The sequence below is a fragment of the Callithrix jacchus genome, chromosome 4 (genome assembly GCF_049354715.1).
Source record: "Callithrix jacchus isolate 240 chromosome 4, calJac240_pri, whole genome shotgun sequence".
Taxonomy (NCBI): domain Eukaryota; kingdom Metazoa; phylum Chordata; class Mammalia; order Primates; family Cebidae; genus Callithrix; species Callithrix jacchus.
The window spans coordinates 88,959,285-88,972,816 of NC_133505.1; the positions used below are offsets into that span (position 1 = coordinate 88,959,285).

General features: G+C 35.3%; 1 protein-coding gene across 2 annotated transcripts in view; it reads right to left on the reverse strand.

Annotated features, from left to right (window-relative positions):
• Positions 1-13,532, reverse strand: part of ME1 (malic enzyme 1) — a 274,752-nt gene that overhangs the window by 222,723 nt on the left and 38,497 nt on the right. The gene's annotated exons all lie outside the window — the stretch shown is intronic.

A 13,532-nucleotide genomic window follows, 5' to 3' on the forward strand; every position in this document is an offset into this window, starting at 1 on the left:
GCAGCACTGTTCACAATAGCAAAGACCTGGAACCAACCCAAATGCCCATCGATGATAGACTGGACAAGGAAAATGTGGCACATATACACCATGGAATACTATGCAGCCATAAAAAATGATCAGTTCGTGTCCTTTGTAGGGACATGGATGAATCTGGAAACCATCATTCTTAGCAAAGTGACACAAGAACAGAAAATCAAACACCACATGTTCTCACTCATAAGTGGATATTAAACAATGGGAACACATGAACACAGGGAGGGGAGCATCACCCACTGGGGTGTGTTGGGGGAGAATAGGGGAGGGACAGCGGTGGGTAGGGAGGTCAAAGAGGGATAATATGGGGAGAAATGCCAAGTATAGGTGATGTGGGGATGGAAGCGGCAAACCACATTGCCATGTAGATACTTATGCAACAATCTTGCATGTTCTGCACATGTACCCCAGATCCTAAAGTGCAATTTAAAATATATATATATAAATTTTGTTTTGTTGCAATTGCTTTTAGGGAATTAGTCATAAATGATTTACCAAGGCCAATGTCAAGAATGGTATTTCTTAAGTTTTCTTCCAGGTTTTCATAGTTTCAGGTTTTACATTTAAGTCTTTAATCTATCTTGAGTTAATTGTGAAAGGAAGGTGTTCTGTTTCAATCTTCTACATATTGCTAGCCAGTTATCTTAGAACCATTTATTGAATAGGGAGTCCTTTCTTCATTCTTTGTAATTGTCAACTCTGTTAAATATGACATGGTTGTGGGTATGTGGCTTTACACCTCATCTAGTGATTTAAGTTCTACATGCTGAGACTATATACAAGCATACATTTTCTTCTATATGAAAATCTTTCAAATAATTGAAGGCTTAACTTTCAAGTCTTTCCTTTTAGGCTAAACATTCCTATTTCCACCATTTCTCACACACAAGTTTTCAATAACTGTCACTACTATGGTCACTTTCTCTGAGTATCAATGACACTTCAAAAATATGGTATGCAAAACTAAATACAATATTCCAGATGTGATCTGGAAAGAGGATGCAAAGTGATATAAGAACTATACCACCTTTTATAAACTTCTTTATTTTTAGTAAAGAAGAGTGAGATTTATAATCTTCCTTAAAAATAAATACCCTTCTTAAAGATGAGGAAATAATGCCCAAATAAACAGACTTCCACAAATACCACTTGAGATAAAACTTGGCAATTTTCCGTAATTCTCCAAATGCTAGTGTAAACTTAAGTCAAAACACCTGGATATACCACACAGATTGTAGAAAAGTTATTATTGGATCCTAAACTAAATTTCCATTCAACTTTTCCATATTTAAAATCTCTAGATGAATACGGAGACTCAATGAACTGTTACTTTATATTTGTAATGGCTTTTTACAGTAAAAGATAAGTTTCACTGCTTTGCTAAAAAGATTTATATTTCTATGCACAAATTTAGACAACCCTTAGATCTTGATGTAAAGAACTGATGTTTGAAACATGTCTACATTTTTTCCATTCTCCAAATTTTTCCTCATTAAGGCAATGCTTAGGAAAGAAGATAGTTTGGTGTTTTAAAGTATTTCTGGGCATTTGCTCAATTTCCAGTACTTAAGATATAGGATACTCTACCTCACTCCTATTTAGCACAAGTTATATATACATTTTCATAAATATAACATTATTCTACTTGGAAAAAATAATTGGTTCAAATTAGTAATTTAAGAAATAATCATCTATATTTCTATAATAAATAAAAATCAACTTTTAATAAATAATTGTCTTTAACTACAAAATAAACTAAGGTAACAGTTAAGACGAACTTGTCCAGACATTCCATCTGACTTGTTTCATTTCTTTGAAAAAAAAAAAATTACAGCATGTATTTTTCAGCCAGTTTCAAAGGAAATGAAATAAATGGACCAAATAACATTACAGAATAAGTATAAATCAAAATCAAAGGCTTATTACCATAGTGAAAATTTTATTAATATTGAACATTAAAATGATCACTTTTCTCAAAGCATTAAAAGCTAGTTGCCCTCTTAAACATCAACTACTTGATGTTTAAGAGAATTTCTAGAGATGTAGACAATTATAACACAGTAAAAAATAAAAGTCACACACTAAACCAGAACCATTAGCCAAAAATATTCCCTAGTTCTCAAAAGTTTCCTAGATATTCCTTAAGATTCTAAAGCAGTGTAATTAAAGAAAGGCAAATCTAATTAAGAATAGTCCTGGTACACCTGGACAGCTCTAGTATCCAGGACTACCTAAAGGTTTAGGACCTTCACTCACCCCCTCCCAGAAACTCCCATTCTGGTCCATGACAAAAGCCTAGCTGAACATGTCTCAAAGTGAGAGGACCTAGGACAGCAAGGCATGTCTACTAACTTCTGGGCACTGAATCACCTGGCAGTTTACACTGTGACTGTCAAATAACAAATAGAATTGCATTAAATTATATTGAAAGTTCCTGCAATAGATTGAATGTTTGTGACCCCCACAATTAATATCTTTTGAAATCTAACCCCCAGTATGATAGTATTATGAGATGGGGCCTTTGCGAGCTGATTTAAGTCTTATGATTAGTACCCTTTATAAAAGGAACCCCAGAGAGCGCTCTGCTTTCTGTCACACGAGGAAACAACAGGAAGCTGGCAGTCTGCAACCCAGAACACAACCATGCTGACACCCTACTCTCAGACTTCCCAGCCTCCCCAGAACTGTGAGAAATGAATTTCTGTCGCTGATAAAGTACCCAGTTTATGGTAGTCTATTATAGCAGTCCAAATTGACTAAGACAGTCTTATTTCAAGCATTAATAATTTAACTTGCATTTATTAAAAGTGCTATGAAATCATGTTTCTTTTCCATAAACAACTAAGGCTCATTTTACAATCAATTACAGAATTACTGAAATACTTACACCTTAATTAAGTAAACTTACCATACTATACAGTATATCATTAAAATAGATATAGGAAAAAAAGCCAGGTAGATTTAAAACAAGAGAAAATTTATAAAGCAAGAACAATATAAAAGTTTTATTCCATTAATCTCTCCTTTGATAGTATAATTATAATCCACATAATACAATGAGAACATTCTTTGGTTAAAGAAGTATTAGCTTTGGGAAGGTTTCTTTTTACAGTTAGTCTTAAGTTTCTTTTCTTGCTATTTCACAAATCAAATATTAAAATTAACACCCTCATCATATGAGACAATACTATTGACTATACATCTCTAGAAACTATATGTTTCCATATAAGTAAACATTATTTAGGCTCTCATATTTGTATATATCTCCATTTCTAATCATGGTCATGATGGTATACGAGATATACTTCCTCACATGAAATTACATATTAAGTGATTAGTCCCCAATATTTAAATAATGAATACTCTACTTCAAATAGTTTTGGGATTCTAAAGGAAATAAGTATAAAAATATATTGTTAAATGTAGAAAAAATATTTTAATATTTTGTTTTGGCTGATTTTAATATTTTCTTTTATGCATTTTTCAAAGAACGTTTTAGGAAGACATAAAGCAGCGTAATAGAACATTTTATTGACTAATTCTTTTTAACAATTACTCTTGTTGATAATCTGTGATACTGCCAAAATCAAAACAAATACCATTTGCACAGCATATATAATATGCAAGTTAAAATGGTAGGACATTTTAAGTACCTCATCTACTAAGTTTCAAGTCCATACACTTAATTGACTATTAGACCCTTCTACTTAGAAGTTCAAAAGACATTTAAAAGTTAGCATGTCCCAAAATAAACTTTCTTTTTCCTTAAGACAGGATCACGCTCTATCCCCCAGGTTAGAAAGAGTACAGTGCTGGAATTACAGCTCACTGCAGCCTTGACATCCCAGGCTCAAGCAATCCTCCCACCTCAGCCTCCTGAGTAGCTGGGACTATAGCACACACCACCACACCAGTTGATTTTTTTATTTTTTGTAAAGATGGGGTTTCACTATGTTGTCCAGGCTGGTCTTGAACTGTTAAACTAATCTAACTCATCTGTCTTGGCCTCCCAAATTACAGGTGTGTACCACCATGTCTGGCCCCCAGATGAACTTTCTTTCTCTCTCAAATATTCCAGTATTCTGAAACTTGGTGATCTATTTGATCATCAAGAAACCTGAGAGTTAAAATAATACCAGTAACAATAACCACCATTTGAGAATATCTACGTTGTGCTAAGAATCAGGCTACATATACTTCTTTATTAAATTTATTTCTCACCATCCAAAACACTCACAAAGAAGGTATTATTGTGAGAAACTCTGCTGTAAAGAATCCTGTCTGATTTCATTAATTGCGTTTTTCTCCAATTAATTCAGGTACTGAATACTATTTCCATTATAATTTTTTGGTGAACCAACAGTACTCCTCTAATCACACTTTGGAAATGCTTTTTCAAAAAAGACTATCACGAACAAACTGTTGTATTAGCTCATTCTGTTTGCCAAAATCAAATCAGTGGTGTACTGTATTAGGATGAGTGACTCAAGCCAGGTGCAGTGGTAATCCCAGCACTTTGGGAGGCCAAGATGGGTGGATCTCTTGAGCCCAGAAGTTCAAGACCAGCCTGGGCAACATGATGAAACCCCATCTCTACCAAAACAAACAAACAAACAAAAATGAGCTGGAAATGGTGGTATATGCCTGTAATCCCAGCTATTTGGGAGCCTGAGGCAGGAGAATCACTTAAATTTGGGAGACAGAGGTTGAAGTGAGCTGAGACTGTGCCACTACACTCCAGCCTGGGTGACAGAGTGAAACTCCATCTCAAAGATAAAAAATAAATAATAATAATAATAATAATATTTCATGTCCTCACAGTCTGATTCCTTGAAGTATGTCCAATTTCTTTAATATCTATTACTTATGAGAATTTGCCTGTTAGAATTATAAGCTTAAACAGTAGGAGAAATAAAGAACATGAGTACTTTATATTTTTCTATGTGAGTGAACGAATAAAGTAATTCTAAGTTATTATTTCTATGAGACTGCAAGGAACATATATTAATTGAACACCAACCAGGTATTAAGTCTAAATAGCCTGAGAAATACAAGAATAATTTATAAAATATAATCCCTTTTCTCTGGAAGCTTACAATCTAGTTGAGACAAAATGAATGGTAAAATATAAAAAAAAAAAAAAAGAGAGAGAGATCAAGCATATCTTGATAGAACATTAGAAATATCAAAAGTAGGAACATGAATAATTTCCAAATACATGGTATAATAATATGTAGCTAATCAGAACTCAAAGAGAGGGAGATAAATCTTAGGAAATGCAGTGCAAAAATATAGTAAGTAGAAATATTTCCAAAGAAATTATATTAATCTGCTTTAGCTATCCATTACATATACCTGCATTATCAATTTGCACAAAACTTTTCTTTAAAAAAGTTTCACAAAATACAGGTAACTTAAGTAACAAAGAAGCTCAGCGGTCTGCAAAAATACAAAAAAAAAATTGTCTGTAACTTCCAAAAATCACACCTCTATGTACGAATTAATCACAATTAGGCACTCTGACATAAGCAGATGGCACTACCAAACACTGGAAATTCTTCAAGAATTAAAACGGTATGGGCACATGGGAACAAGACAATCTAAGCAAGCCCAAAAATATTCTTAAAAATGATTATCTATGACATCTGAAAAACTCACACAAAGTATCTATGCCAAAGAGAAGACAAATTTCACACAAAACCAATAAATGAATATTCCAGCAGACATTTAGGAAAAAAGCAGAAATAGGGTTATTCATACGAGAATTTATTTTTGGATACCTAGCAAGATTTTAATGCCATATTCAAAATTAAAAAACATCCAGCCACAGAAAAGTATCACAACATTATATATTTAAAAGTATGATCAAAAGATATAACTGTAACTATGTTAAGCTCAGTACTTGAAGTACTTATTAACCCTTAATTTTCACTATGTTCCTAAGTGCTACCACCAAAATCAAACACAGTAAGTATTAATAGAATAAAAGGTATAATTCTCCTTTGTACTTTCTGAATGTCTTAAAATACCTGCTGTTTTAGTATATAAGGTTTACTAGACATTTTTCCATTTTGGCTTAAAAATAAAATTTATCTATATGCTAATCGAAGATTCATCATTCACAAATCCATAATCCCCTTCTAATCAAATATAACACTTAAATTTATGCTACATAACATAATTTCAAACAGTTTTTTTATTATTATAGGAGAAGCCATAATTATCTTACTGGAAATATACACACTAACTTGCAATATGACAGAAAACTGCCATGAAGAGATCATACCAAAACGGAATTAGAAACTTCACTTTCTCTGGTAGTAAAACATTCACTTACTTAAATTTCAAATATTACAGAAAAGTTGAAAGAATATGAAAGAATAATACAACCAACCAATACCTTCACCTAGATTCAACATTTGTAAGCATTTGCCACAAATGCTCTCCTACCTTTACCGTCTTCCCCATTTCTTCCTCTCCCCCTCCCTAACCATCCCCCATACACACACACACACACACACACACACACACAAATATATATACTTGTATGTTTATGTATATAAATGTATTTATCTCTAAGAAAGCCCCCATAATCAAATACATTAATACATCTACAGAAAAACAAATGACACTGAGATAAACAGACTATTATAGTCTTATAAATCCAGTTTACTGCTGGCTGATGAGACTATACATAGTCTTTGGTACTTCTACCAGTGATTTCGGATAACATCAGGTTTTGTCCAAAATGAGATTCTTTTACATTTTGTCCAAAATGAGATTCGTTTTCAAAGTCTTGGAATTTAAAAATATGGATAAGATACGGCAGGCTGTAGTATTACTCCCAGTTCATAGATGAGGAAACTGAAGCACAGAAAACTTAAATACATTACACCAGACTACAACAACGGGTGGCAAAACCAGTAAGTAAAAACAGGCTACCTACTCTACATAGAGCCCATACTTTCAATCACTACTCTAGGAAGACTTCAGTCCAACAGAAAGCTCTTGTGACTGTCTTCATTTTTATCCAGAATCTGGATTTTAAAACCTACCTCTAATTCCATTACTACCTTCCTAATCTGAACCACCATCATCTCTCACTGGGTTTATTGTAATAGCCTCCTAACAAGGCTCCCTGATTCTTCTTTTGCTTCTTTAGTCTATTCTCAACACAGCAACCAAAATGCTCTTTTTAAAAATATTAGCTCATGTCATGTAACTGCATAAGACCATTTAGGGCTTTACATTTAGCTAACAGTAAAAGCCAATGTTCTTCAAAATAGCCTACAGGAAACCCTAAGATCGATACCCCCTCATTGACCTATCTATGTGAACTCCTCTCTCTCTCTCTCTCTCTCTCTCTCTCTCTCTCTCTTTCTCGCGCGCGCGCTCCACTCCAGACAGACTGGTTTCCATGCTGCTCCTAGTCTCTAGACATGTTCCCACTGAGGGCCTTGGCATTGGCTGTTCTTTCTGTCTGGAATGTTTCCACTTGTATCTACATGACTCCCTCCCTAACTCTCCAATATCATCTTCCAATGAGACCTACACTGTCCACTCTGTTTAAAATTACAACTGCCTCCTGAAAAGCAACTGACACCCCTGATCCCCATTTTCCTGTTCTCTTTCTCCATACCATTTATCACCTTCAAACATTCTAGACAATTTACTTATTTTATATGTCTGTCTCTTCTTCTCTTGGAAAATATGCACACCAAAGTATCCTAAGCCTGAGAAAACCATCTAATACAGTAAAAGCTTTCAAGAAAATAATTGTTGCAGTTCTCTGCTCCTCCCATTTGACAGACAGCCATATCTTCTCATTCATTGCCAGCTGCACTCCTGAGACATCATGGTGAAGGTGAAGGCTGGAGTCAACAGATTTGGTTGTATTGGGTGCCTGGTCACCAGGGCTGCCTTTAACTCTGGTAAAGTGGATACTGTCACCATCAGTGATCCCTTCATTGACCTCAACTATATGGTCTAAATATTCCAGTATGATTCCACCCATGGCAAATTCCACAGCACCATCAAGGCTGAGAACAGGAAACTTGTCATCAATGGAAATCCCATCACCATCTTCCAGGAGCAAGATTCCTCTAAAATCAAATGGGGCAATGCTGGTACTGAGTACATGATGAAGTCCACTGGCATCTTCACCACTATGGAGAAAGCTGGGGCTCACTTGCAGGGAGGAATCAAAAGGGTCATCATCTCTGCACGCTCTGCTGATGCCTCCATGTTTGTGATGGATATGAACCATGAGCAGTATGACAACAGCTCAAGATTGTCAGCAATACCTCCCATACCACCAACTACAGTGACCCTGGCCAATGTCATCCATGACAACTTTGGTATTGTGGAAGGACTCATGACCACAGTCCACACCATTACTATCACCAAGAAGACTCTGGATGGCCCCTATGGGAAAGTGCGGTGTGACAACCACAGGACTCTCCAGAATATCACCCTTGCCTCTCCTGGTACTGCCAAGGCTGTGGGCAAAGTCATCCCTGAGCTGAACAGAAAGCTCAATTGCATGGCCTTTTGTGTCCCCAATGCCCACATGTCAGTCATGGACCTGACCTGCCATCTTGAAAAACCTGCCAAATATGATGATATCAAGAAGGTGGCAAAGCAGGTATCGGAGGGCCTCCTCAAGGTCATTCTGGGCTACAATGAGCACCAGGTTGTCTCCTCTGACTTCAACAGCAACATCCACTCTTCTACCTTTGATGCTGGGGCTGGGACTGCCCTCAGTGACCACTTCATTGAGCTAATTTCCTGGTATGACAATGAATTTGGCTGCAGCAACAGGGTGGTGGACCTCAGCACACATGGCCTCCAAGGAGTAAGACCCCCAAACTACCAGCCCCAGTGAGAACATGACAGGAAGACAGAGGCCCTCACTGCTGGAGAGTCCCTGCCACATTCAGTCCCCCACCACACTGAGAATCTCCCCTCCTCAGTTTCCATGCAGACCCCCTGAAGAGGAAGGAGCCTAGAGAGCCCCACCTTGTTGTGTACCATTAATAAAGTCCCCTGTGCTCAGCCATAAAAAAACCCTATTATTGAGATTTCAATCAACCTCAACCCAAATACTTCATTTAAGCTCTTACACATTTCTTATCATTATTAGTACTTAGTATCTCACAGAAACAGACTTTCAATAAACATCCTTGAATTTAAAATAGGCTTTTATTATGCTTTTATTAAGATTCTTTCTTTATGTAGAAATATATTTTTGGACAAGCCCAGATGTTTATGATACATTCCTCAAAGAAGACAGTAAGGCAAGAAATAGTTTATATCATATGATGGCTTTATCTATAAGAAAAATAGTGTAGGTTTCTTGCCTATAGTAAGGCAAGAAATAGCTTATACAGTATAATTCCTTCATCTATAAGGAAAATTGTATTGTGTCTGTCAGGATTTTTTGGTATGACAACATTAGGCATTTTTAAGTTCCTTCCTTCTGAATATTTGTTTTTTATTTTTTCAGTAATGAATATCTATTTGTATAGTTAAAACAATACTCTTATATACCCAGAAAACAATTACTTTGCAACATAATTAACAGTAAATTCTAACTCTTGTTCTTCCATTAAAAAACTGTATTCATTGTTAATGTAGCTATTATATCAATATAACATGCATGTGTGCTATTAATGTAGTTTATTATGCAGTTTGATAGAAGAAATAAGACCTACTGTATACTTCAACATAGCTAGAAGAAGATGATCTGAATGTTTCTAGCAAAAGATAAATATTTAAAGTGATAGATATCCCAATTACACTGATTTTATCTTTACAAATTATATGAATGTATTAAATTATCACATATACCTGCAAAATATGTACATTTAATATGTATCAATACACATTTTTAATGTAGTTTTGATCATCTATAGATACTTATTTAATTAGTCTCTTTATATAAAGGGATGATGTGGCCAACTCTTTTCTTTATAGAAAGGGTAATGCAACACAAGTATGATAAATATTATCACTACATCAATATGGCCACATGAAATCCACATTCAATATCTTTTTCAGATAATGCCTCTGAAATATTCCTTTTAAGGACAGTACTTTCAATAGGCTTTCGCGTTTGCGGTACATACTTTAAACATTTCTTTTTTATCTTTAAATTCAGAGCCAAAAGTAGCACAGACATATTCAACTTGACCTTTTGTTGTCGCTGTTGTTAAAAGTATTAATATTTATTTATTTCAATTGTTTCTGGTTTCAGAAAGTAATGAAACTAATGTAATGAATAAATAGTGCCAGAAAAATTGTGTTCTATATTTTATGCACCTCAAAGGTGAATATTAGTTCATTTAAGAAAAAGAGCAAAAGAGCTACTTTAAGATCATTTAATTTTGACTTAATTTAAAAAGTAATATTCTCATTTCAGAAAAATGTGGTGTCTTTAACTTGTAAATATATATATACACATATAAATAAAATAGTGGCAATTAGCATATCAAAGGTAAGTTTAATTATGATCAATATTACTTTCCTTTTTTTTTTTTTTTTTGAGCTGAACAGAAAAAAAATCCAGCTGTCATCAGGCTGGAATATAGTGGTGCAATCTCTGCTCACGGAAGCTTCCACCTCCCAGATTCAAGCAATTCTCCTACATCAGCTTCCCTAGTAGCTGGGACTACAGGTGACCAGCATCACACCCAGCAATTTTTATATTTTTAGTAGAGATGGGGTTTCACCATGTTGCCAGGCTGGTCTTGAAATCCTGACCTCAGGTGATTTGCTTCCTCGGCCTCCCAAAGTACTGCAATTACAGGCGTGAGCCACTGCACCCGGCCAATTACTTTCTTTCAAAACAACGAAAAAATTCATTTACTATCTGTAAAAGGGAACCCAAATTGATTTAGAAATACTTTCCATTATCTTAAATCTTAAATTTTTTTGAGAAGGAGTCTCACTTTGTCGCTCAGGCTGGAGTGCAGTGGTGTGATCTCAGCTCATTGCAACGTCTGCCTCCCAGGTTCAAGTGATTCTCCTGCCTTAGCCTCCCGAGTAGCTGGGATTACAGGCACATACCACCATGCTCAGCTAATTTTTGTACTTTTAGTAGAGATGGGGTTTCACCATGTTGGTCAGGATGGTCTTGATCTCTTGACCTTGTAAACCGCCCACCTTGGCCTCCCAAAGTGCTCAGATTACAGGCATGAGCCACTGCACCTAGCCAAATCTTAAATCTAGAGAGAAAATTTGGTACTGGAATTCCTAGCCAGAGCAATTAGGCAAGTGAAAGAAAAAAAAAATAAGGCATCCATATTAGAAAGGAAGAAGTTAAATGGTCTCTGTTTACAGGCAATATGATCACATATATAGAAAACCCTAAAGACTCCACAAAAAACTGTTACAACTAATAAACAAATTCAGGAAATTTGCATGATACAAAATCAACATCCAAAGGTCAGTAATGTTTCAAATATACTATAAACTATCCAAAACTATCAAAAAAGCAATCCCATTAATAAGAGCTACCAAGGCCAAGCGTGGTGGCTCATGCCTGTAATCCCAGCACTTTAAGAGGCTAAGGTGGGTGCACTTGAGGCCAACAGTTCGAGACCAGCCTTGCCAACATGGTGAAACTCCATCTCTACTAAAAACACAAAAATAAACTGGGTGTGGTGGTACACATCTGTAATCCCAGTTACTCAGGAGGCTGCAGCATGAGAATCACTTGAACCCAGGAGGCAAAGGTTGCAGTGAGATGAGATCATGGCACTACACTCTAGATAGCATAATATTGTCTCAAAACAATAATAATAATAATGATAGCCACCAAAAAACAAAATACTGAGGAATAAATTTAACCAAGGAGGTGAAATATCTATATACTGAAAACTACAAAACATTGCTGAAAGAAATGGAAGAAGACACAAATAAATGGAAAAATATTCCATTTCATGGATTGGAAGAATTATATTATTAAAATGACCATACTACCCAAAGAGATCTACTGATTCAGTGCAATCTCTATCAGAGTTCCAATGACATTTTTTTCCCAGAAATAGAAAAGCATAATAAAAAAATTCATATGAACCACAAAAGACTCAAAATATCCAAAGCAATCTTGAACAAAAAGAACAAAGCTAGAGGTATCATACTACCTGATTTCAAAATGTACTGCAAGTTAATAGTAATCATGACAGCTTGGTACCAGGATAAAAACAAACACAGAGACCAATGAAACAGAATAGAAAGCTCAGAAATAAATCCATGCATTTACAGTCAACTGATTTTTTACAAAAGTCAAAAGAATATATGATGGAGAAACAACAGTCTCTTCATTAAATGGTGATGGGAAAACTGGATTTCCATATGTTAGAAGACTGAAATTAGACCCTTACTTCACACTATATTTTAAAAAGTCAACTCAATAGGTACTTGAATAGACTTGAAACTGTGAAACTACTACAAGAAAATTTAGGGGAAAACCTACATGATATTGGTCTGGGTGATGATTTTTTTAGATATAACTCCAGTGGGATAGGTAAAAGCAAAAATAAACATGGAATTATAATAAACTAAAAAGCTCTGCACAACAAAGGAGTCAGTCAACAGGGTGAAGATGCAACTGTGGAATAGGAGAGAATATTTGTGAACTATAGACCTCACAAGGGATTAATTCAAAATATATAAGGAACTCAAATAATTGAATAACAACAAAACAAATAACCTGTTTTAAAAATGAGCAAAATACCGGAATAGACCGTTCTCAAAGAGGACATAAAAATGACTTACAGGTATATGAAAAATTGCTCAACATCACTAATCATCAGAGAAACTGAAATTAAAAGCACAGTGAGATATTACCTTACACTTGTTAGAACAGCTATTTTCAAAAAGATGAACGATAAGGATTGGCAAGGATCCTGAGGAAAGGAAATTCTTATTCACTATTCAGTGGGAATGTAAACTAGTACACCTATTATGGAAAACAGTATGGATGCTCCTCAAGAAAATTAAGAATAGAACCACCATATGATCTAGTAATACCACTACTGGGTACGTTTCCAAAGGAAATGAAATCAGTATGTCTAGGAGATTTGCAATCCCATGTTCACTGCAGCATTATTCACAATGACCAAGATATGGGATCAAGCTAAGAGTCCATCAACAGATAAATGGATAAAGATAATGTGGTACATATATACACTATGACACCCCTCAGCCTTAAAGAGAAGGAAATTCTGCCATTTGCAACAATACAGAGGAACCTTTAGGACATTATGTTAAGTGAAATAAGCCAGACACAGAAAGACAAATATCACGTAATCTTACATGTGGAACCCAAAAATAGTCAAACTCATAGTGGTAGAGCGTAGTTACCAGAGGATAGGAGAAGGGTAGGGGCAGTGGGTTGCAGGATTAGGGAAATGCTGGTGAAAGGATACAAAATTACGGTTAAATAGGAGGAATGAGTTCAAGACACCTAGTGACTATTGCTAAGGATAATT